Source organism: Salvelinus fontinalis, chromosome 4, assembly GCF_029448725.1.
Source record: "Salvelinus fontinalis isolate EN_2023a chromosome 4, ASM2944872v1, whole genome shotgun sequence".
NCBI classification, from domain to species: domain Eukaryota; kingdom Metazoa; phylum Chordata; class Actinopteri; order Salmoniformes; family Salmonidae; genus Salvelinus; species Salvelinus fontinalis.
The window spans coordinates 71,386,346-71,413,756 of NC_074668.1; the positions used below are offsets into that span (position 1 = coordinate 71,386,346).

General features: G+C 42.0%; 1 protein-coding gene across 11 annotated transcripts in view; it reads right to left on the minus strand.

The window, feature by feature from the left end:
• The window catches only part of LOC129854315 (tight junction protein ZO-1-like), a 137,950-nt gene that overhangs the window by 88,559 nt on the left and 21,980 nt on the right, over positions 1–27,411 (minus strand). Inside the window, exon 1 of one of the 11 annotated variants that reach the window (XM_055921230.1) lies at positions 7,969–8,403. The exons of the other annotated variants lie outside the window; for them this stretch is intronic. The gene's annotated coding sequence lies outside the window, so the exon portion shown is untranslated. Of the gene's footprint in view, positions 1–7,968; positions 8,404–27,411 lie in introns of those variants that run through there. 11 annotated transcript variants of the gene reach the window in all.

Below are 27,411 nucleotides of genomic sequence, written 5' to 3' on the forward strand. Positions count from 1 at the left end.
AGGTTGTGTGTTATATTATATGCAGGTGTCCATACTCCAAATTGCTAGTGCTTCTCTGTATGTGTCATATTCCCATAGCTACAGGAAGTAGGGGTGCTGAGGGTGCTGGAGCACCACCTGACAAATAAATAAAATAATACCCCATAATGACAAAGCGAAAACAGGTTGTTAGACATGTTTATAAATATATAAAACAAAAAAACTGAAATACCTTATTTACATAAGTATTCAGGCCCTTTGCTATGAGACTCGAAATTTAGCTCAGGTGCATCCTGTTTATATTGATCATCCTAGAGATGTTTCTACAACTTGATTGGAGTCCACCTGTGGTAAATTCAATTGATTGGACATCATTTGGAAAGGCTCACACCTGTCTATATAAGTCCCACAGTTGACAGTGCATGTCAGAGCAAAAACCAAGCCATGAGGTCGAGGAAATTGTCCGTAGAGCCCCGAGATAGGAATGTGTTGAGGCACAGATCTGGGAAAGAGTACCAAAACATTTCTGCAGCATTGAAGGTCCTCAAGAATGCAGTGGCCTCCATCATTCTTAAATGGAAGAAGTTTAGAACCACCAAGACTCTTTTTAGAGCTGGCCGCCCAGAAAAACTGAGAAGGGCCTTGGTCAGGGAGGTGACCAAGAACCCAATGGTCACTCTGACATAGCTCCAGAGTTCCTTTGTGGATATTGGAGAACCTTCCAGAAGGACAACCATCTCTGCAGCACTCTACCAATCAGGCCTTTATGGTAGAATGGCCAGACGGAAGCCACTCCTCAGTAAAAGGCACACGACAGCCTGCTTGGAGTTGCCAAAACGCACGTAAAGGACTCTCAAACAAGATTCTCTGGTCTGATGAAACCAAGATTGAACTCTTTTGCCTGAATGCCAAGCGCCACGTCTAGAGGAAACCTGACAACATCCCTACGGTGAAGCATGGTGGTGGCAGCATTGCTGTGGGGATGTCTTTCAGCGGCAGGGACTGGGAGACTAGTCAGGATTGAGGGTCGCAGGATTGGCTTCGGGACAAGTCTCAAAATGTCCTTGAATGGACCAGCCAGAACCCGGACTTGCACCCGATAGCAAAGGGGTCTCATAGCAAAGGGTCTGAATACCTATGTAAATAAGTTTTTATTTATATATATACACATTTGCAAAAATGTAAAGAACTGTTTTTGCTTTGTCATTATGGAGTATTGCATGTAGGAAAAAAGAACTATTTAATACATGTTAGACCAAGGCTGTAACGTCAAGGTGTCTGAATACTTTCCGAATGCACATATACACAAAACATCTTCACGCGGCCATGCCTATTTCTCATAAGGAGAAAGGCTCTCAAAATGCATCATATTATTCTAGTGTGGCTCCAAACACAGAGACAGCAACAGAATAGAAAAAAATGGTACACATTAAAAACAGCCCGCTCTCAATGAGTGTAAACAGCCTGCTGCTGCCGCTCTGCTAGTCATCAGATAGGGTGAGGAGAGGAGGTATGGGGCCCACGTGGGTAACTGGGGGGGCCTGCCTTGATTGGGTACATTTTTTTATATGAATTACGTTATTTTTCTTATAATTTCTTTTTTCTTATTTCCATATAACGGACATCTTTACAGTGAGCTTACACAATGAATATAAAGGATCTTTCCTGTTCTGGGAAATGCCTTCAATCACAAGCTCAATTTATATGAGCAATGTACAAATATATCACTGTCATACTTTCCTGTAAGTATGTGTTTTATTTACTCAGTAACTACAATGTAAAACACGGTGTAACACAATGTGTTAAAAATATTTTAAAGACACTCCTCAAGAGCAGCTGGTATGAGTTTCAGGGCAATATGGCAATATACCTTGAATAATGAAAAAAAGGAATGTTGAATATAAAAATGCTCTTAGTGCACTCTTTTCTCACACCTCAAATGATTATTTCAGTGCATAAACAACACAACGCAAATTCCGCTGTGGTCTCGCAGTAAAGAAAACTCTTCCTTCCGAAAACATTTCCACATCCCAATTTTAATTATACATATTTACAACAACAGCGAACATCAAAAAGTAAAACAACCTCAAACTATCCAAACAATGGAAAACGACTATGCCCAAACCCTAACTTTAAACAATGTGACATTCCCTTAGCTCAGTGTACTGTGCTCAGAGTCCCTCCCCTCCGGTCCCCCCTCCCACCACTACCACCCAGACTCAGTGAGCAATCAAGTAGCCAGTCAGAGTAGAGCAAACCTTGTCTGATGTCCACAAAGGCCATGTAATACTTCAGATATCACCATCACTGATTTTGAGTGCTGGTATTGATTTAAAAAGCAGCAGTTCTAAAATTAGAGTTCCGAAGCACTCTGATTGGGGCACAGGCACTTCTCTGGCCAGGCTAAGCCAATCAGGAGTGGCGGTGACTAAAACCTTTGATGACAGGCTGGCTGGGCCCCCCAGATGGCCCTGCGTAGCGGAGTGACGGGGTCCCGGATCCCTTTGCTCCCTCCCTGAGATAACGGAGACATTCCTCTGTGCATACCCTGCTTTTCCACAAGCCTCTCCCTTAATTCCAATGGACTGTGTGGAATGCCGGAGCACCCAGGCAGTCGGTCGCTGTGGATGAGCGGAAATTAAAAAAAACACTACTCTAATCTGTGTGAGCCCTGGTCTGGCCTGAGGTCAGTGCACCTGCACGCGTGCAGCAGGGAATAAGATACTAATAACACACACTACACACGGCATGGAGGCTGAACGTACAGTACATCTGTGCCATACAGCGTGTGGACCTGGAGCAACAAAACACATACGTGGTGGGATTAAACCTATAAGTGAGTCAGAGGGCTGGATTAAAGGACAGTGGATTTCAGTTGGGAGTGATCTCCTGGACAAGCAGATCAAGCAGGTCTGGGATCAGATCAATGCGCTGGGGAGTCAGTCAGTCACACACGGTCAGGCAAAGACATACTGTAATCACCTGCATTCATTAGCTACTTTGCCGGGCACTGTGATCCACACCAGCCTCTACCACAGACTCCAACACCACTGAGTCAGACCAGGCCCCGTCGCTGTCTGGTGCAAGTCAAATTCTGACCACTAGAGTCAGGCTCCCACCACTGTGAGATCTAATCAAATTCAGCTATGCTATTATTTCCAATGTAAGCCAGTTCTGCCTCAAGTTATCTCCTCCTATCCCTCATACTTTGGACACTCCGGAAAGAAAATGAGTCGGCCAAATTCCAGAAACGCAGAGCTGCGGTATTAAAGTCTGGTCCATATCCAGTAGAAGAAAGAGAGAGGGAGATTTTTTTTTTTTACGTGGTCAGGATCAGGTGATCAAGAGACAGCAAGACTCAGTGTGGAGAAAGAAAAACAATGAGGACGGAAGACAGAAAAAAGGAGAAGTAAAAAAAAAAAGACTTCAAGGAAGGAGAGTTCACAGTCAAAAGGAGCAACAGTAAAACAGTAGAAAGATAGAGAGAAACTCAAACAGGGAATGATTTACTGCACTGCGCCAAAGCCAGGCAGAGCCATCAATCTCCACCACTTCTCAATTCTTCTGGAAATTCAGTCCATTGGTCTGCTGCTTTATTTATGTGTCACCACCATTAGGGGAAAAACATCAGTGGCATGATGGGTCTCCATCTCTCTAATGCATTCAGCAGCCTCCCAGTGGACGAGAACAGCAGCAGCACTTCTAGAATGAGGTAACAAATCTAAGTGGTTCACTTTGTAGGACATTAGACATTACTGGACACACTGGGGAAAGACTTGGCACTTGGCAAAGACTTGGCACTGCAGGTGTTCTTCTCCACACAGGCATGTCCCACCACCTGACACACTGGATGAGGATCACAGAGTATCTCAATGTCCTTCCTTCCTTAGTTACCTCCCTCGGAAGTTGTGGTAGTCGATCACATCAACAGGAGAGAATCCAACCCGACCATGTCTCACACAGTGTAGTGTCAAAGTGAATTGTGGCTGTGACCTGGCCATAAGAAGAATGTTTCAGTGGTCTATCTATACATTTAGGTGTATATACAATACAATCTACAAGAAGGTCAGACATTGTTATGATCGTGCCAACATCCACAGGTGTGGCCCTGTGCCAACTGGCTCCTGTCCTGTGAAACCTGGGTCTGCACCCTCATCTTGTCCACAGGGTGATGCTCATTCAGATGGGGGAAAGGGGCACCTTCAGACTGCTAATGACTAGAAAGTTCTTCCCTCCCTTGCCAAGGAAAAGGGTCACCTCACGACTGCCAAAGACTAGGTGCTACCCTCGATAAGGGAAAGGGGGCACCCCGAGACTGCCAAAGACTAGAATGTTCAGTCCTCCCCTGCTAAGCTCACCAACACAGGTACAGAACCAGCTAGTCTGTCTCAGGAGAGCCTGACAGCAGGCAGAGCAGAGAGGCCCAGCAGAGGTTTATTAAAAGAAAACAAGGCTGGAGAATGCAGGGATGTGTACACTTAATACCTCTGCCAGGGCAGAATAAATCCACCGCTCAGCCTTCGTGGGAGCCTCTGAAGAAACGGCAGGCATGTCTGAAAGCAACAGACCCCCAGTTCACTCCTGTTCTCCAACACTAAATTATGGAAAACAATCTTTCCGATGTGTGACGGGATACATTTTGTCTGGCCCCCTCTCGTTATACCCCATGAGGTGCCAGGTTATTCAAGTTTACACTTGAAGTTTGGCTGCTTGGGATGTTCAGGAGAGGAGGCCTGAAACAGTGGGAAGCAGGAGGACTGGTAGAGAGGTATGCCTGGGCCCTTTGAAGATAGAGTCATTGGACATAGAAAGAAAGTCCACAAAACCTTGGTTAACTGCAGCAACCCTCTGTTTTCTCAACCGCATTACTTCGTCTGAAACCAGATGACCCAGTACAAAGAACAACACACTACTGGAAGCTCTCCACTATCTCTCTTTAATAATATTGGAAGTATTAAGGTCACAAAACAAAAGTTTCAAGGCAAAAACATTAATTTCCTATCCTTTCTCCTGGTTGGGCTTTACAGCCTTAAATGCTACTTAATTAGAAGCAGGTGCATTACTTATTAATACAGTATATGAAATACATACTGTAAGCAGCCTGGGAGCCTGCTCTGTTAATTGAACAAATCATACTCACCACTTAACTAATCTGGCTGAGAGCATTTCTGCCATATTGTTTATCAGGCTAGCTGATAAACAACAATATGCCTCTCCCCCTCTGCCAACATATGGATGCATGGTATGTCACCAACACATGTTGCATACAACACAATTAATCATTTAACAGTTAATAGTATTCTGATTCATTATAACCACATAGTAAATTATTACAAGGAGAAAAGGGTAAACAACTTTGTCACATTGCTGCAGATGAGCTGTGTGTAATTCAGTGATAGTAAATACAAACTCATTAGTAGCCTATGGCATGAAAGGAAAACTTGCTGGCAGTGAACCAGCGATGAGGGGCACTGAGCCATGGCTGACAAAGCTCAAGCACCTGACACACACTGCTCTAGAATGCTCACCCCTCCATTCACCCCCCTCTCCTCTCTTCCAACAGGCCTACACGTCCTCCTTATTTCCTGTTTCTACAGTTCCACATACACAGAGCTGTTACATCCTGGGTCTTAGCTAGAGGTCGACCGATTATGATTTATCAATGCCGATACCGATTATTGGAGGAGCAAAAAAAGCCGGTACCAATTATTGGAGGGCCAAAAAAAGCCGATACCGATTAATCGGACGATTTTTAAAATGTATTTATGTATTTATTTGTAATAATGACAATTACAATAATACTGAATGAACACTTTTATTTTAACTTAATACATCAATGAAATCAATTTAGCCTCAAATAAATAATGAAACATGTTCAATTTGGTTTAAATAATGCAAAAACAAAGTTTTGGAGAAGAAAGTAAAAGTGCAATATGTGCCATGTAAAAAAGCTAACATTTAAGTTCCTTGCTCAGAACATATGAAAGCTGGTGGTTCCTTTTAACATGAGTCTTCAATATTCCCAGGAAAGACGTTTTAGGTTGAGGTTATTATAGGACTGTTTCTCTCTATACCATTTGTATTTCATATACCTTTGACTATTGGATGTTCTTATAGGCACTTTAGTATTGCCAGTGTAACAGTATAGCTTCCGTCCCTCTCCTCCCCCCTACCTGGGCTCGAACCAGAAACACATCGACAACAGCCACCCTCGAAGCATCGTTACCCATCGCTCCACAAATGCCGCGGCCCTTGCAGAGCAAGAGGAACAACTACTCCCAAGTCTCAGAGCGAGTGACGTTTGAAACGCTATTAGTGCGCACCCCGCTAACTAGCTAGCCATTTCACATCGGTTACACCAGCCTAATCTCGGGAGTTGATAGGCTTGAAGTCATAAACAGCGCAATGCTTGAAGCATTGCGAAGAGCTGCTGGCAAACGCACGAAAGTGCTGTTTGAATGAATGCTTACGAGCCTGCTGCTGCCTACCACCGCTCAGTCAGACTGCTCTATCAAATCATAGACTTAATTGTAACATAATAACACACAGAAATACAAGCCTTAGGTCATTAATATGGTCAAATCCGGAAACTATAATTTCGAAAATAAAATGTTTATTCTTTCAGTGAAATACGGAACCGTTCCGTATTTTATCTAACGGGTGGCATTGTAACATCCTGATCAGAGTTCGTATGTGTTTTGCTTGTTTAGTGTTGGTCAGGACGTGAGCTGGGTGGGAATTCTATGTTGTGTGTCTAGTTTGTCTGTTTCTATGTTGGGTTAAATGTGTTGCCTGATTTGGTTCTCAATTAGAGGTAGGTGTTTGACGTTTCCTCTGATTGAGAACCATATTAAGGTAGGCTGTTCTCACTCTTTGTTTGTGGGTGATTGTTCCTGTGTCAGTGTTGGTGCTACACGGGACTGTGACGGTTAGTGTGTTTTGTCAGTTTGTATTAGTGTCTTGTTTTGTTTGATTAAATTCATTATGTCTAATTACCATGCTGCACATTGGTCCTCTGATCCTTCTCGCCTCTCCTCGTCCGAGGAGGAGGAAGAGCTAGACTGCCGTTACAGGCATACATAAGTCTAAATATTCCAGTTATGTAAAATTCTGGCCAATTAGTTCGCAACGAGCTAGGCGGCCCAAACTGTTGCATATACCCTGACTCTGCGTGCAATGAACGCAAGAGAAGTGACACAATGTCCCTAGTTAAAATAAATTCATGTTAGCAGGCAATATTAACTAAATATGCAGGTTTAAAAATATATACTAGTGTATTGATTTTAAGAAAGGCGTTGATATTTATGGTTAGGTACACATTGGTGCAACAACAGTGCTTTTTTCGCGAATGCGCTTGTTAAATCACCCGTTTGGCGAAGTAGGCTATGATTCAATGATAAATCAACAGGCACCGCATCGATTATATGCAACACAGGACAAGCTAGATAAACTAGTAATATCATCAACCATGTGTAGTTAACTAGTGATTATGTTAAGATTGATTGTTTTTTATAAGATACGTTTAATGCTAGCTAGCACCTTACCTTGGCTCCTTGCTGCACTCGCATAACAGGTAGTCAGCCTGCCACGTAGTCTCCTCGTGGAGTGCAATGTAATCGGCCATGATCGGTGTCCAAAAATGGCGATTACCGATTGTTATGAAAACTTGAAATCGGCCCAAATTAAATCGCCCATTACGATTAAATCGGTCAACCTCTAGTCTTAGTAGACTGGTACTGCACTTATTTTGCTCTCTGCCTCTACTCCCATTTAAAGATGGCAGGTAGCCTAGCATTTAGAGTGTTGGGCCAGTAGTTGAAAGGTCGCTGGTTTGAAATCCCAAGCAGACAAAGTGAAACATCTGTTGATGTGCCCTTGAGCAAGGCACTTAACCCTAATTTTCTCCAGGGACACTGTACTACTACGGTTAACCCTGTAAAACAACACATTTCACTGGACCTATCCAGAGTATGTGACAATACAACTTACATTTTTTGTCCTCCCAATTCTCTGGCTCGATCAGGGAAAAATGACTTGAAAAATACCAGTTTCTCATCACCCTGAAGTAGAATAGGGGTATACTCTATATCCTCTCTCCATCTCCCTCTATTATGCTCTAAAGATCCCTACCAGTCTGATTGGCAAAAAAAATCCCCGTGGCACACACTGGAATGTCGATTTGAGTTAATTAAATCTCCTGGCATCTGCTCTGCTCGGGCAATTACTGCAGTGAGAAGCCACGCGGCGAGAGCCCTGCAAGAAGAAGGTGCTCGAAGAGGATCAGACTGGGAGAATGGTTAGAATAGAGCCATGGTTCACCGGGTACTGTCTTCTCTACTCCATGTTTCACAGCGGGGCCCCTTTGCATGAGGAAGTAATGGAATAACATTTCTATGCAGATTTTAATAGCTGCCGCCAGCCTGCCGCTTCGTTCATCTCACAGAGCTTCATTGAATTAGCCTCTCTCTGTTCACAGTGTATCATCTCTCTCTCTCTCTCTCTCTCTCTCTCTCTCTCTCTCTCTGTTCTCACCCAACATCCTCTTTCCCAAACAATCCCCTCCCTGTGAATAGAAAGACATTAAAGAGACATCAATCATGCATGTCTTCTACAGAGGAAACAGTTCCCTTTCCATTTCCATTTCCATTTCACCAACAACAAAAACAGCAATTCACAAATGTGAATAATTTTGTGTACCAGTCAGTCTGTTGGGAGAGGAATCTGCAGCAGCAACGGTCCTCTCAGGGCTGGGGGCATTCTAGTCTCTGAGCAGCATATTCAAACTTACAAGTAGTAAAACTCTGCCCTCTGCAGGATAACAGCTCTAAATGATTTATGTGGGTCTGATTGGCCCTCGAGTGGAGAAGCTGCTTTCTCACTGTGACATGGTTCGAGATCTATTACTGGAGTGTTTGTCTTTGTGAGTAAATGGGGGGAGGGGGGGATATAGGAAGGAGGTTTCTTATTCTCTCACAGACTTGTAAAACTGCATTGCGTTGCCAATATGCTCAAATTCAGATGAATCATCTCGTTTTTAAAAGACACCTGACACACCAAACAACATACAGTTGTGGCCAAAAGTTTTGAGAATGACAAATATTAATTTTCAAAGTCTGCTGCCTCAGTTTGTATGATGGCAATTTGCATATACTCCAGAATGTTATGAAGGGTGATCAGATGGATTGAAATTAATTGCAAAGACCCTCTTTGCCATGCAAATTAACTGAATCCCCCCAAAACATTTCCACTCCATTTCAGCCCTGCCACAAAAGGACCAGCTGACATGTCAGTGATTCTCTCGTTAACACAGGTGTGAGTGTTGATGAGGACAAGGCTGGAGATCACACTGTCATGCTGATTAAGTTCAAATAACAGACTGGAAGCTTCAAAGGGAGGGTGGTGCTTGAAATCATTGTTCTTCCTCTGTCAACCATGGTTACCTGCAAGGAAACACGTGCCGTCATCATTGCTTTGCACAAAAAGGGCTTCACAGGCAAGGATATTGCTGCCAGTAAGATTGCACCTAAATCAACCATTTGTCGGATCATCAAGAACTTCAAGGAGAGCGGTTCAATTGTTGTGAAGAATGCTTCAGGGTGCCCAAGAAAGTCCAGCAAGCGCCAGGACCGTCTCCTAAAGTTGATTCAGCTGTGGGATCGGGGCACCACCAGTACAAAGCTTGCTCAGGAATGGCAGCAGGCAGGTGTGAGTGCATCTACACGCACAGTGAGGCGAAGACTTTTGGAGGATGGCCTGGTGTCAAGAAGGGCAGCAAAGAAGCCACTTCTCTCCAGGAAAAACATAATGGACAGACTGATATTCTACAAAAGGTACAGGAATTGGACTGCTGAGGACTGGGGTAAAGTAATTTTCCCTGATGAATCCCCTGATGAATCCCCTTCCCGATTGTTTGGGGCATCCGGAAAAAAGCTTGTCCGGAGAAGACAAGGTACCATCAGTGTGCGCTACCATCAGTCCTGTGTCATGCCAACAGTAAAGCATCCTGAGACCATTCATGTGTGAGGTTGCTTCTCAGCCAATTGAGTGGGCTTACTCACAATTTTGCCTAAGATCACAGACATGAATAAAGAATGGTACCAACACATCCTCCGAGAGCAACTTCTCCCAACCATCCAGGAACAGTTTGGTGACGAACAATGCCTTTTCCAGCATGATGGAGCACCTTGCCATAAGGCAAAAGTGATAACTAAGTGGCTCGGGGAACAAAACATTGATCTTTTGGGTCCATGGCCAGGAAACTCCCCAGACCTTAATCCCATTGAGAACTTGTGGTAAATCCTCAAGAGGCGGGTGGACAAACAAAAAACAACAAATTCTGACAAACTCCAAGCATTGATTATGCAAGAATGGGTTGCCATCAGTCAGGATGTGGCCCAGAAGTTAATTGACAGCATCCCAAGGTGGATTGCAGAGTTCTTGAAAAAGAAGGGTCACCACTGCAAATATTGACTCTTCATGTAATTGTCAATAAAATCCTTTGACACTTATGAAATGCTTGTAATTATACTTCAGTATTCCATTGTAGCATCTGACAAAAAATATCTAAATACACTGAAGCAGCAAACTTTGTGGAAATTAATATTTCTGTCATTCTCAAAACTTTTGGCCACGACTGTAGGTACACAGTAGAAGTTGCATATTCCTGCTAAACTTTTGGCTTTAGTCAGGTAGGAGCTGGAGACACACACCCAGAAAGTATACGAGGTGCAGACTAATGGACCGTAAACATTACCGGTACATACAAAGTTGAAGTATTCTACTGTTGAAACAACGACTCTGGTAACTCTGATACAAGCCCAGTGAACCATGTCATATTAGTACGGAGTCACTGTTTGTTTAACTAAGAGGAAGCAAAGCTCCATAGTCACTTCTGAGACATACAACCGGAGCTGTCTACCAGAGCAGAGCAGGATGCATCTTGGTGTGTGTGTGATTGTGTGTGTGTGTTGAATGTCTCAGTCATTATCACACATTTTAATGAGATATACCAGAAAGGTCAAAAATGTAAATTGCATGTATCATTTAATGTCCTCAGAAAAAGTAATCCATACAAAATGCAACCGAATTAATAAAGATTTGATGTATGAATGAAAAGTAATTGTACATCATTGATTAACAATAAGTTACTTGGGTTTCAGTTGGTCTCAATTATTAAAACATTTGAGCATTCATTCATATCCATGATTTATAAATCTGCAGGTATTTGATCGTCAGAGCTGAAATGTTTCTCTGTAGGCTGACCTCTGACCCCTAGGCTTTGACCCCAGGCGACTGACTCCAGGGCACTGGACAGCCTGTGTCTGTTTGAGCCATTGATGTCGATTAGCCTTGTAGATGACCCTGTAATTCATTACTGCAAACCATTGAGGGGATAAGAGGAAACATCCCTCTCATAACCTTTCCCAAATTGTTAGCCTACTTTAAACTCTTTCAGTAGCAACATTGAGATATTTAATGCACCCACAGAAACAGACGAGCTAAATGAGTCAGGTTACAATACAGTCCAACTGGTAGACTTTCTCTTAACCTTTTACTGCAGTGGGCTAAATCAGGATCACACTAAGTGTTCCTCGGTAGTCTTAAACAAATCTACTTTGAAACAAAAGTATACACCTCACACAAACAGTTATGGGCAACAAAAAAAGAAGACGCCTGTACCATATCAGATACTGAGTTGAAATGTACACAATTTTGAGTTTGCATCCCAATATTACACTTTATACCACAGCATTGTTGAATACTCATTTATGATTGGCTAGAAAGGCATTCTACACTGAACAAAAATATGAACGCAACATGTAAAGTGTTGGTCTCATGTTTCATGAGCTGAAATAAGATCCCAGAAATTTTCCAGATGCACAAAAAGCTTATTTCTCAGATTTTTTGCACAAACATGGCAGTGAGCATTTCTCCTTTTCCAAGATAATCAAACCACTTGACAGGTGTGGCATATCAAGAAGCTGATTAAAGATCATGATCATTACACAGGTGCACCTTGTGCTGGGGGCAATAAAAGGCCACTCTAAAATGTGCAGTTTTGTCACACAACGCCACAGATGTCTCAGTAGGTCCAACTGGCCTCACAACCGCAGACCACGTGTAAACACGCCAGCCCAGGACCTGCAGGATCATCTGAGACCAGCCACCCGGACAGCTTATGAAATTGAGGAATATTTCTCTCTGTAATAAAGCCCTTTTGTGGGGTAAAACTAATTGTGATTGGCTGGGCCTGGCTCCCACGTGGTTGGGCCTATTTCCTCCCAGGCCTATTTCCTCCCTGGCTGCGCCCCTGCCCATTAATGTGAAATCCAATGATTAGGGCCTAATGAATTTATTGAAATTCACTGATTTCCCTATATGAACTGTAACACAGTAAAATCGTTGAAAATGTTGCGTGTTGCGTTTATATTTTGGTTCAGTATAGAATGGACATTAAGACCAGCTAACGGGACAGTTGGAAAAGATATCGGGACACCTTGCAATAATGACGCAATATGCGCCTACACACGCAGACTGTACTTGCTACAGAATGCTAAACCAACAACTACACAAACTTAAATTGTATACATTGTAAACACAGGTCCAACGATGAAAAAAACATAGCTTTTTGAGCTTCTGGAGACTTAACGTGGTGAGTGATGAACATGCATTGCAATGATTGGGTCGCGTCTCTAGCAAGCAACATATTATAAATTATGAATTCACTTATATAAATGAAAAAATATTATTTCTACCGATAAATGTGTGCTTAGTATTGTTTTCTTCGGCAATTGTGGTATAAGCGGGATACATAGCTTAAACAATTGCAAAGGAATAAATGTTGCTGTTATTCCGGCTCCAGAGGTAGTGACTATGTAGCCGTAGCAAGAAAGCAAGCAAGGGATAAGAATGTTGCCAATGAACATGGAAAGGGAACATATAAAACGAGCGGCTGAGTTGCATCTCTAGCAAGCAAAAGATGATAAAGTATGCATTTCCTTTGAAAAATTGAAATCGGCGAAAAAAAGTATTTCTACCGGCAAATGTGTGCATTCATATTGTTTTCTTTGGCAACTGTGGTATAAGCTGGATACACCCTCCATTCTGTACATTACCTTGGAAAAAGGAACTATGCAAAGGGACTCAGCGCGTTGCCCATTATTTCCAAGGTACAGAACGTCCCTTACTTATATACATCACATAAGACTGAATTATAACAAAACCGTTTGACATAGTGCATTCGGAAAGAATTCAGACCCCTTGACATTTTCCACATTTTGTTATGTTACAGCCTTATTCTAAAATGTATTAAATTGTTTTTCTCCCTCATCAAATCTACACACAATACCCGATAATGACAAAGCAAAAACAGTTTTTTTTCCGAAATGTTGGCAATTTATAAAAAAATTCTAAACTAAAATATCACATTTACATAAGTATTCAGACACTTTACTCAGTATTTTGTTGAAGCTCCTTTCGCAGCGATTACAGTCTTGAGTCTTCTTAGGTATGATGCTACAAGCTTGGCACACTTGTATTTGGGGAGTTTCTCCCATTCTTCTATGCAGATCCTCGCAAGCTCTGTCAGATTGGATGGGGAGCGTCGCTACAGAGCTATTTTCAGGTCTCTCCAGAGATGTTCGATAGGGTTCAAGTCCGGGCTCTGGCGGGGCCACTCAAGGACATTCAGAGACTTGTCCCGAAGCCACTCCTGCGTTGTCTTGGCTGTGTGCTTAGGTTCATTGTCGTGTTGGAAGGTGAACCTTCGCCCCCAGTCTGAGGTCCTGAGCGCTCTGGAGCAGGTTTTCATCAAGGATCTCTCTGTACTTTGCACTGTTCATCTTTCCCTCGATTCTGACTAGTCTCCCAGTCCCTGCCGCTGAATAACATCCCCACAGCATGATGCTGCCACCACCATGCTTCATCGTAGGGATGGTGCCAGGTTTCTCCAGACGTGACGCTTGGCATTCAGGCCAAAGAGATCAATCTTAATTTCATCATTCTCATGGTCTGAGAGTCCTTTAGACCAAGCGGGCTGTCATGTGCATTTTACTAAGGTGTCACTTCCGTCTGGCCACTCTATCATAAAGCCTGATTGGTGGAGTGCTGCAGAGATGGTTGTCCTTGTGGATGGTTCTCTCATCTCCTCAGAGGAACTCTTGAGCTATATCAGTGTGACCTACAATGCTGCAGAAATCTTTTGGTACCCTTCCCCAGATCGGTGCCTCGACACAATCCTGTCTCGGCGCTCTACGGACAATTCCTTCGACCTCATGGCTTTGTTGATGCTCTGACATGCACGGTCAACTGTGGGACCTTATATAGACAGTTGTGTGCCTTTCCAAATCATGTCCAATTAATTGAATTTACCACAAGTGGACTCCAATAAAGTTGTAGAAACAACTCAAGGATGATCAATGGAAACAGGATGCACTTAAGCTCAATTTCAAGTCTCATTGCAAAGGGTCTGAATACTTATGTAAATAAGGTATTTCTGTTTTGTATTTTCAATACATTTGCAAAATTATTTTTTTTTTAACTGTTTTTGCTTTGTCATTATGTGGTATTGTGTGTAGATTGATGAGGAAAAGAATAAGCCTGTCCCGTAACAAAATGTGGAAAATGTCAAGGGGTCTGAATATTTTGTGAATGCACTGTAGAAACAGAGGATTTTCTGCACATTGAATAACACATTTATACATAACAAAAAGGACAGTCAAAAAATAAATCAACCCCAAAAATGCAAAAAAACATCTCTAGCTGAAACTGACAGATTTTGATGGGGATTTTTTTGTTATGAAACTTAGATGTAACTTAGTTGTATGTAACTTAGATGTGTCAATCGACTCTAGGTGGTTTTAACGCTGTACAAAAAATAGGTCCTTCCCACTAGCTTCTCTACTTTAAATGATATAAAATATTCTGTCGAAAAGAGAGACCCTGGAAAATGTGTCACTCTCCCTTTTTAATGGAATTGGGCTGATAAGCCATCAGAGCCCATCAAACTGTGTAGGCTACATGCTGCAGAGAACATCACATCCCTTCCTCCATAGGTATCCTAGCCATAGTGTCCTGAAATAGCAGCCTTAATCCTAATGCGGCCCAGGGGAGGCAGTGGCCCGGCCGGTGATGAATCCACCCTGAAAGCCCAGAGAGTCCCCAGGCGAGGGGAGCCACCTAGGGCAAAAACACCTCCCTCCCCTCCTCTGGCACTAGTCCCTTGCTCTCCATGCTCCGGCACCCGTCAGCTCTCATTAAACCGCTACCGCTTTCCCCCTTTCACTTCCTCTCTCCACTTATTCTAAAAGACACCACCACAAAGCTCTGGGCTGCCAGGGTCTCCCCGTTGACCTCCCTGGTGGCAGGTCGCTTACATACAAAGTTTCACATTTCTGGTGGTCAATTTAGTACATACTGAAAGTAAAATTCAAATGTGAAATCAGAAACCCAAGAGTGAAGCAGAGCGGCTGGGAGAGGAGAGCAGAGAGGAGGGAGATGTATTTGTGGTTTTGCAGCGTCGGCTGGAACTGCCACTGGATGATGTGTACATTACACATTTAAAGGAAATCGGAAAAAAAGGAGAGGGAACGTGTCACAGTATAGGTGGTGGGGAAATGCAGACTACAAGAACATTAACTCCACTTCAGGTTTTACAGAGGCTGCTGCTGCAGCACTAATCTGCAAAATGTTACTGTATTCACTTCATCATGCACTACCAATGTCTTTTTTCCAGAATATGCAAAGATAATTTCATAGGTGAGATATATGTATTGTCATCAGCTAAGGTGTCAAAGCCCTTGGGGGGGAGAAAAGGTCATTATACATCTACAGTATATTGAAGTGCATTTCCAGTGCCTTGCAAAGGAATTCATCCCCCTTGGCATTTTTCCTATTTTGTTGCATTACAACCTGTAATTTAAGTGTATACTTATTTGGATTTCATGTAACGGACAAACAAAAAATAGTCAAAATTGGTTTAGTGAAAAACAATAACTTGTTTCAAAATATATATATATATATATATTTTTTTTTAAGTATATGCATATGTATTCACCACCTTTGCTATGAAGCCCCTAAATATGTTCTGGTGCGACCAAATACCTTCAGAAATCACATAATTAGTTAAATAAAGTCCACCTGTGTGCAATCTAAGTGTCAGATGATCTGTCATATGATCTCAGTATATATACACACCTGTTCTGAAAGGCCCCAGAGTCTGCAACACCACTAAGCAAGGGGCACCACCAAGCAAGCGGCACCATGAAGACCAAAGAGGTCTCCAAATAGGTCAGGGACAAAGTTGTAGAGAAGTACAGATCAGGGTTGTGTTATAAAAAAAAATCCTGAAACTTTGAACATCCCACAGACTACCATTAAATCCATTATTAAAATATTGAAAAATTATGGCACCACAACAAACCTGCCAAGAGAGGGCCGCCCACCAAAACTCACGGACCAGGCAAGGAGGGCATTAATCAGAGGCAACAAAGAGACCAAAGAAAACCCTGAAGGAGCTTCAAAGCTCCACAGCAGAGATTGGAGTATCTGTCCATAGGACCACTTTATGCCGTACACTCCACAGAGCTGGGATTTACGGAAGAGTGGCCAGAAAAAAAGCCATTACTTGAAGAAAAAAATAAGCAAACATGTTTGTGGTTTGCCAAAAGGCATGTGGCGCAAACTCAACATCTCTCATCAACCCGAGATGACCATCCCCACAGTGAAGCATGGCGGTGGCAGCATCATGCTGTGGGAATGTTTTTCATCAGCAGGGACTGAGAAACTGGTCAGAATTCAAGGAATGATGGATGGCACTAAATACAGGGAAATTCTTGAGGGAAACCTGTTTCAGTCTTTCAGAGATTTGAGACTGGGACAGAGGTTCACCTTCCAGCAGGACAATGACCCTAAGCATACTGCTAAAGCAACACTTAAGTGGTTTAAGGGGAAACATTTAAATAATGACCTAGTCAAAGCCCAGACCTCAATCCAATTGAGAATCTGTTGTATGACTTAAAGATCGCTGTACACCAGCGGAACCCATCCAACTTGAAGGCGCTGGAGCAGAAAGCGCTGGAGCAGATAGAGACCTTATCTTATAGAGACCTGCAGCTGTAGTTGCTGCAAACAGTGGCTCTACAAAGTATAGATTTTGGGGGGGGGGGGGTGAATAGTTATGCATGCTCAAGTTCAGTTTTTTTGTCTTTTCTTTTTTGTTTCACAATAAAAAATATTTTTGCATCTTCAAAGTGGTAGGCATGTTGTGTAAATCAAATTTATAAGGCAACAAAATAGGAAAAATGCCAAGGGGGTGAATACTTTCGCAAGCCACTGTAAAATGAGGTTTCGCTGGCGTATTGAATAAGAGATAACAACCACTGTGCCCTTCAGTTGTAGCCAATGTCTCATATGCCTTATTCTCCTAAAAACTAAGGCAACATCACATGTGCCCAGTTAAATGTAGCCATGGCTTGGAATTCAAATAAATGCAAATTCAGACATTTCAGCCTTCTTGACTGAGCACATTGAATTGGGGAGCTTAATGTAAACATTGCAGCACACCACCACTGCACACAGAAATTACCCAGATTGGTTCCTCTTCTTTTCACTACTGCGGCAAACCTTGTTGCCATGGAAACAGACTGGGGAGCCTCAAATCATAGCTTTCAGAATCCATTTATTTGGGCATGCCATGGCAGGAACATTTTAGAGACTGGTGAACCTGTTAGAGAGGATCCATCTTATCACTCACCCTACTGTGGTCCCCATTTACACACACACTCAGGCATGGAAAACATTTTACATTTGCACAAAGCAATTAACCATATCAACATGTATATTCACAATAATGTGTACAATAACTCAAACTGAAAATACATTTGAATTATTTTTATGGCTGCACAATCCCCTCCCTGCTTATACAACAAGCAAAACAAGGTCATCCCCTGGGAGATTAATAAAACATCTTTATTATTACCCTTTGTGACAGAGCCTGGGGTGAGGCCAATACCACAGACCAGAGCTAAGTGGGTCTCAGGGTACAGAGGCAGAATAAATGGTTCAAACTAGGGTTGGGCCATATTACGATATAAATCGGAAATAAAGATGCTTGACAGACATTGTCATGGCAACGACCTTGTGATGTGGCAGACGATAGTTTCTGTATATATATATTTTTTTATAGGAGATAGTTTAACCTATTTGAACATGACTGGCACCACTGTAGCAGCTCACAGCCGGGCGACACGCCAAATGACCTACCTATTTCTATTTGCCATAGCCTTTTTCAATAAATATGTAGGTAGACTTAGCCTACTATTTAACATAATGCGTAAAGAGTAGACCTACAATGTAGATTGTAGACGGAGCGGAGTGCTAAAAGCTGCGCAGAATGTCAGAAAATAATTATCTCGCTCACATCTCCAATGTCAGATGATCACTGTCTTTTGCAAAGTACACTCCATTGTCTGGCTTGTTTTAAAAGCTTCATTCCCCTTTTTGTCCCAATTACCATTTTATTTGAATGTGACTTGTTGGTCTAAGAATATCTTTCATGATCAACTTTCAAATTAATCTTCAAGGCCAGTAACAGATTTCTATCTCAGAAAGTTGTTCGCTGTGCTGATTTTAGCATGCAAATCTTGGTGGGGCAAAAACAATTAAAAGTGGGATGCATGCCAGCAAATCCAAAACACAACATAACACTAAACAATACATTAATTGCACTATAACGGTGACAAATGGTTCCCACAAACTGTTAGGGCCTACATAAAGCTGTCCCAAAAGCAGTCCCAACATCTTACCACTGCTACAGCTGGCTATCAGCGAAGCCTTGTCTGGCAGCGAAAAATACATAGCTGATATGGCTGACTTGCTTAAACAAATGTGGTATCTAATGACAATTGAGATGTACAAACTATGGAATAAGGGGACAAAAAACTGATAAGAGGCAATCCGTAATTTCGATTAAGACATTAATGAGCGAGCTAAGATGGATGAAGTCGATATAACTATTTGTTAAGCACTTTTGAAATGTACAGCGACAGAATTCAAAACATGGGTCGTTTTTACAGTGTTCTCCCTGTACACCCAGTCAGAACCGTAGGATAAATAAAGGGGGCATATAAGTAGTCAATGATAGCTCTTACATTATTTGATGATTACATTTCTCTAAAACAGGTTATAGGCTACAGGTGCTTCACCAAGTCAGAACAGATGGCAAAAGTAAGAGGGGTAAATAGACCAAATTATTAGGGTGAGGCACATGGGCTACTAACATCTTACTACACAACACACACTTAGCATTACTTTCTTAGCGACAGTATACATACAGTGGAAGTCAGAGGTTTACATACACCTTAGCCAAATACATTTAAACTCAGTTTTTCACAATTCCTGACATTTAATCTGAGTAAAAATTCCCTGTCTTAGGTCAGTTAGGATCACCACTTTATTTTAAGAATGTGAAATGTCAGAATCATAGTAGAGAGAATGATTTATGTAAGCTTTTATTTCTTTCATCACATTCCCAGTGGGTCAGAAGTTTACATACACTCAATTAGTATTGGGTAGCATTGCCTTTAAATTGTTTGAATTGGGTCAAACGTTTTGGGTAGCCTTCCACAAGCTTCCCACAATAAGTTGGGTGAATTTTGGCCCATTCCTCCTGACAGAGCTGGTGTAACTGAGTCAGGTTTGTTGGCCTCCTTGCTCGCACACGCTTTATCAGTTCTGTCCACAACTTTTCTACAAGGTTGAGGTCAGGGCTTTGTGATGGCCACTCCATTACCTTGACTTTGTTGTCCTTAAGCCATTTTGCCACAACTTTGGAAGTATGCTTGGGGTCATTGTCCATTTGGAAGACCCATTTGTGATCAAGCTTTAACTTCCTGATGTCTTGAGATGTTGCTTCAATATTTCCACATCATTTTCTTTCCTCATGAAACCATCTATTTTGTGAAGTGCACCAGTCCCTCCTGCAGCAAAGCACCCCCACAACATGATGCTGCCACCCCCATGCTTCACGGTTGGGATGGTGTTCTTCAGCTTGCAAGCCTGCCCCTTTTTCCTCCAAATATAACAATGGTCATTATTGCCAAACAGTTCTATTTTTGTTTCATCAGACCAGAGGACATTTCTCCAAAAAGTAAGATCTTTGTCCCTATGTGCACTTGCAAACCGTAGTCTGGCTTTTTAATGGCGGTTTTACAGCAGTGGCTTCTTCCTTGCTGAGCAGCCTTTCAGGTTATGTCGATATAGGACTTGTTTTACTGTGGATATAGGTACTTTTGTACCGGTTTCCTCCAGCATCTTCACAAGGTCCTTTGCTGCTGTTCTGGGATTGATTTGCACTTTTCGTACCAAAGTACATTCATCTCCAGGAGACAGAACGCATCTCCTTCCTGAGAGGTATGACAGCTGCGTGGTCCCATGGTGTTTATACTTGCATACTATTGTTTGTGCAGATGAACGTGGTACCTTTAGGCATTTGGAAATTGTTCCCAAGGATGAACCAGACTTGTGGAGGTCTAGAAAATATTTCTGAGGTCTTGGCTGATTTTTAAAAATGTTTCCATGATGTCTAGCAAAGAGGCACTGAGTTTGAAGGTAGGCCTTGAAATACATCCACAGTACACTTCCAATTGACTCAAATGATGTCAATTAGCCTATCAGAAGCTTCTAAAACTATGACATCATTTTCTGGAATTTTCTAAGCTGTTTAAAGGCCCAGTCAACTTAGTGTATGTAAACTTCTGACCAACTGGAATTGTAATACAGTGAATTATAAGTGACATAATCTGTCTGTAAACAATTGATGTAAAAATTACTTGCGTCATGCACAAAGTAGATGTCCTAACCGACTTTCCAAAACTATAGTTTAAGAAATTTGTGGAGAGTGGTTGAAAAATGAGTTTTAATGACTCCAACTTAAGTATATGTACACTTCCGACTTCAACTGCATCTCCCTGGCATATTACATCATTTATGCAGCAGCATACAATACATTGGACTCACCTTGAACAGGAAGGTGGCGTGGAGGTCCTTCGTGGGAAAATTGTCCAAATTTGGCATTCTCTGGATGTATGATGCTTTCAAAACAACTGGGAACTTGGGGGAAAAAACAAGGTCGAATCATGACGTCATTCATCTTTAGGTCGTAGCGCTAGATATAGAGGCCGGAATTACAATTCCAAGTTGGATGACCGTTCAAAACTTATTTTCCCAGTCAGAGCTCATTTATTCCCGACATCCCAGTTGTCTTGAACTCACTGAAGTAAAGTTTTCGCAGGTCCAAGTTAAGTTGTTTTGAGCGCGGCACAAATCACACTTCATTGCCAGCATGGCCAATGTTGATCGTTTTAAACTTGGAAGAGAGATCCTTTATCCCAGATTTGGGACCACACATCCACTGATTCCTTCCAAACCACACATTTTTGAAATTGCGATTTCTAACTTGTGTAATGTTAATGTCCAATGGCCGATGAGCATTTTAACTATAATTTCTCTTCATATGACAAGGATTAAAAGGTATTTGCCAGTAGATTATCGACTTGATTCATGACGGCTAGCTAAGATTTAGAAAGTATGATGTTGACAGTCCAATCAAAGCTACTGTACATATAACATGATTTGACGTCATTTTATCTGTGGCCAATGACCTTGAGCACTTCTAATGTAACTGTGGCAGCACCCAAGGGGATAGAATTTTTTAGGTCTAACTTTAGACTTGGCGGTGACGTAGTCTCCCGATGAGTGACAGAACGCTGAGCCAATCACGCAACGCTCCGTACTTTCTGCTGGCTTGCCCCACCACCACAGAAAGCACTGAAATACCTGCATTTGTTTTTGCAAAAGGCAGCTCCAAAAAAAAGAGACCCTGTTTGTGTGTGGCTTCATTAACTCAATTATATATTTTTTGTACATTGTTTTGAAAAATGATAAGTGACATTAATGACAAAATAACATGCAAAACAGGCAAGTTTAAACAAACCTAAAATATTTATTTTGCAAAAAATGTGGGGCTCGGGTTGTTTGTGAATAGCCCAAATAAAAACATATGGTAATGAGCGAGAGAGCACCAACAATTGCAAGATAGAATAATCAAAATGGGAAGTTTAAACAAACCTAAGTTTCTGGCCTCCACCTGACCAAAGCGTTAAAATAAACAAAGTGTGCCGTCGGAAAATCATTGCAAACAAAAAAAATGGCCAATAATATAGGCCTACACCAGGCTACTGTCAATAAAATTAGCAGTAAATGTTACTTGTACAAGTTAAACTTCTAAACAGATTTTTATTGCGTTAGTGTTTATTCATATCCTTGAATTGTGCAACGGGCATTACATAAGCTCCCACAGCAGCACATTCAATATGCAGGAACAAAAAAATGTTGCCAATAAAAGGAATAACCCACATTTGGATAGGCTACAAATTACAAAACAAAGTAAACAAAATTACCCAAATAAATGACAGATCAAATAATTTTAAGGCACACAACAGAAAATTCTAGCCTAGGCTATATTTATTTCGAATAAGATGCATCTGTGTACACAGGCTTTGAAATTGCAATGAAAAACCATTCTGACCATTTCCCTTTTCATTAACCTACCTAAAGGTTTCTGGGAAGGAACACAAGCATGTTCACCTTTTCTGTCTTTGATAGACTGGAGTAACAATATTACCTGCTGTAGGCCGACTGAAAAACCTTTCAGACAGAATGCTTTTTTCACAGATGCCTACACTAGGAGGGCGACGTTGACCAAGACCTGACATGGGAGTCTGCCGAGCCAACCGAGGAAAGAAAACCTCTCGAGCCAGCTAAGACATCCCCGGTTCTTTCGGCAGCGGCACCCAGACGTCACCAAACAACAACAAAAAAAATAATAAAAATAAAAATAAAAAAGTCACTGATGCTTCCAATATGGTGTCAGCATTCTGTGAGGACAGACACTGGGAGACGAGAAGCAAATACAGAGTGAATATTTTATAAATAACAAACATGAAACAAAACCTGGACAAGGGAAATATAACAACATTAATGCTGACACCTGGATGAAACTGAGGAAGACAGATATAGGGGAGGCAATCAAAGTGATGGAGTCTAGGTGAGTCAAATCAAGCCCTGATGCGGGTGACAGGTGTGCGTAATGAAGGGCAGCCTGGCGCCCTCGAGCACTAGAGGGGGGGAGCGGGAGCAGACGTGACACTGTAGTGTAAGCCTACAACATTTGGTTCCAAATCCCCTTTCAAAGTTACTACATATCACCATATGATGGTTTATATTTATACCCACACAAGAAAATACAATATTGGTAAGATGATTTCCACATTGTAGTCTAATGATTAGACTTTAAAAATCGGTGGTTTGTGCATGACACATGCTGCTTTACAGATCCTTTACTGCATTGCTAGGCAACACAACACACTCCCACAGGTAAAAAAAATAAACAGATGATACAATCATTTATCAACAATGTTTGGATAGGTCGACAGGATGATGGGCCATTCCAGACATCACCCAACCCTAGTTAAAACTTAGGTTTTATTTCATAATTGCCCAACAGAAATGCCTACAAATAAGAAACTTAAAATACCAAACATTATCTTAACCTGAGTCTTTCAGTCTCAACACATCTGCTGCTGTCGCCAGTCCTCTCCTCCCCCAAATTGGAGCAGCAGCAGCCTAATCAACTGTTGGGGCTGATTGTCCAGCTAATCAGACACTTGATTGACTTATTACCCTCAACTGGGCTCCATTAGTCTCCCAACAGGGAAGGTGACGGAAAGACACTGGAAGGGCGTGGCAAGAGGGCTTGCCTCCTCCAGTGCCATACCATTGAAAACACACATGCCTATAGGGAGCAGTGTTGGGAAGCTACTCTGAAAATATAGTTTACCAAGCTACCAATTACTTCACTGTTAGAAGTTAAGCTACACTAAAGCAACCCTTAAGAAAAATGTAGTTCACTACATCCAAACTTCTTTGTGACAAATTAGCATATGTAAATGTCATAGACTACAAAGTGCAAGAACTGTTCACTTTGGGGTCATATGTTAGCGGAATGTGTAATTTAGCATATAAAACACAAAAGCTATGTTTCAAGTGAGAATTAGGCAGGTCAGATCCCGAAAGTGAAATTATTTTATTTTTGCAAAAAAAGGTGTCTGTAGTACAAGTCGTTACCTACACTGCTACATGGCAAAGAAAAAGTAATTAACTACTGGAAACACTACCTAGATTTGAATTGTGTTGAACTACCACCAAGCTACTGTAAAATGTAGTTTAATTACTAGTTGTTCACTACTCCCCAACACTGACAGGGAGCCATGCTGTCATCCGGACCACTTTGATCAACACAATCCTAGTGGTCCGTAGAATTGGAAAACACTGCAGGGCAAACTACTGTACTGTCTGTTACAGCTTGGATATAGTACAGTACAGCTATTTTCTGCAGCCCCTACCTCTGTAAACAAACACACAGCCACACGCACACTATCGGACGGCCCTGCCCACTTCTATCAATACCAAGGCACAGGGTGGGGCTGTAGTTATGGCTTGGAATAAGCTTCTGTCTCTCTCAAGCAAAACTATACAAACATCAACCCCTCTGCACTGTCTGGCTGCCTTTATAAAGTGCTGATCAGCAGACTCTATAATGTGACAGATCAATAGCTAGATCGTCATGCTATCTATAGAATCTCTGCTCTAATTCCTTGCCTGTCGTGACCTTCCCTACACCATTAGAAATGAATAGTTACAATGAGAGGAAGGACCAAACATTAGAAACGAGAGAGAGAGAGAGAGTCTGTTCTGTTTCTCTGTGAGAAATGGTGGTGTCTTTAAGCACCTAATGGATTCCACTTATCTTCATTAAAAAGGAAACAACTATAAGGGCTGTAATGAGAGCTCATGCAACACAGGGGTGATAGAGCACCTCCAGGGAATAATTTGCAGTATGGAGGAGCACTGGCAGTAGAGCACACTTAAGGGCTATTCTCTTTCTCTTTGATATAGGTCTGAATAGTACCAGGGAGGCCAATCATATATTGTTCCTGGCCAGTGAAGCTCCATTCCAGCTTCGTTGTGTACTGAGGTTGGCAACGCAACACCACTGGCTAATATATAATGGAAGATACGAGACTTGGGGAGAAAAAAGGAAAACTCTTAAGCTGTAGCCTACGTTATTATGTTCACGAGCCAATCAGAAAAAAGGGAAATAAACCTGCAGAGAAACTCTCTGATTGTGGCACCTGATCATTTGTGAAATCCTCTTAAAAGATAGGTAAGGATAATCATGGACACAGGGTTAGGGTCAAATCCATCTTAACTCCCCATGTATGAATTGAAAAAAAAATCCCGCTGTGTAAAAATAACTTAAATTATTATAATATTTTTTTTAATGTCAAATACATTTTCTCAATTGTCTGACTTCAAATGAAATGAGCCTAACCTTGTGTGGAAAAGGTCACAATAATACAATTATCGTAAGAGTGGTTAGAGGGATTCAGACATGGTTGAACACGACAGAGATGAGCGCGGGCTTGATCGTTTGTGTATAGGTGTGTGTATATACACTACCTTTTAAAAGTTTGGGGTCTGTAGGTATGCGAGGGAATGTAGGTATGCGTAACGATGGTGGCAGGAGTGCGTAATGCTGGGGGGGGAGCGGGAGCAGGCGTGACAATTGGAAAACAGGAGTGATGGTTGCTGATAAAGGGCCTCTGTACGCCTATGTAGATATTCCATAAAAAAATCAGCCATTTACAGCTACAATAGTCATTCACAACATTAACAATGTCTACACTGTATTTCCGATCAATTTGATGTAATTTTAATGGACAAAAATGTTTGATTTTCTTTCAAAAACAAGGACATTTCTAAGTGACCCCAAACTTTTGAACAGTAGTGTATAATTGTGTGTGGGTGTGATGTGCCTGTGTGCCTCTCAATGTTACAAACCACATGATTACAGCTTAATAATGCACCACTTGTTAGGTAGGTATCAGTGACAATAACACATGCATTTGCAGGGACCCTAGAGGCTTCGGAGCACAGTAACGGCGCATCTGTGGTCAATTTGAAAGGCTGCCAGCTAATCCAGACTCCATGTGCCGCCCGTCATTGTTTGTTTGTTTATTTTTGTGCTTGTTCTCCTGTGTTCAGCAGACACCAAGCACTTCATCTACCCCTAATGCACCAGACAAGGATGAATGTAATGATTTACTCATAGATCTAGTGTATTTCCATGAGCTATATTTATTATATTATGATAAAAAGAGACCCGAGTGAAACTGGCATCGGCTGCATGTGTGGCAAAGGTAGTGTGGTGTGATCATGTGCGTGTGTGCATGCATATACGCTTGTTCATAAATGTGTTCCCGTGTGTTGGAGGTTGGATGCGTGCAGTTGGGCTACCCTGGAGCGGGAGGCACCTGACTGCTCCACAGCTGGGCCTCTGACACGACAGAATCAGCCAAAGCAACCCAGACAGGCTACAGTCCCAACACGCAACGCAACGCACGCACGCACACACACACACACGCGTGACTGACTGACTGGGTTTACTAGGCTAACTGGGGTTATTGGCAGTGTATCAGCGCAGTGATCTGCACTAAGAGATGCCTGTGACCCTAAAGCGTAAAGCTCCATTGTGTTAATTAGACGGATTGTTCAGCAATAATCAGCTTACTGTGGGATTGTTCTAACACCTATTCTAGATGTTTACACCTGTAAGACAGGTGAACGCTCACAAACACACAGATACGTGCGTACACATACATATATATATGCACACGTCTGCACACTCATACAAGCACCCTCAAGACCAATGGTTCCTCTGCATTTGCCTTTCAGCATTGCGTTGCAGAGGCAGTTGCAGTGCGTTCTGTGTGGTGCATACATTCGATAAATCGAACATATGCATCAAATTGTATGAGTGGACTTGACAGAAAGTAGCAAAATATGAATGTAGATTTTTTTTTTGCACACATTCAGTAAAAATTTGGGATTACATAAAAACAGTTTGATTGCATAATTTCTTTACATTTTTTATTTATTTATTTGCCAAGTATATTATTTATTCGATGACATCCTCAAATTAATTGTGAGAGCCTATAATATAATTTCTCTCCAAAATGCAGTTTTGGAGCGAAATGCAATAATAAATAGTCAAGATAGGCAGAGTAGGCTCCTTTAACAATGAGACCAACGTTGAGGAAGGTGGTCTTGATCGCGCTGTTGGGCCGGGACCAGCCCCGCCGAAAGCTAGCTAACGCTAACTAGCCACATCTAGCACAAGCTCACTACTAAACTGACCTGGCAATCCTACTATCGTGGACACTTGTCTCCAAGCAGCATTTTTTGTGTTTATGTCCCTGTAGCTGTCAGCAGTTGTGTCAAAAAGACACGGTTTTGAGGATACTGCGAAAATGA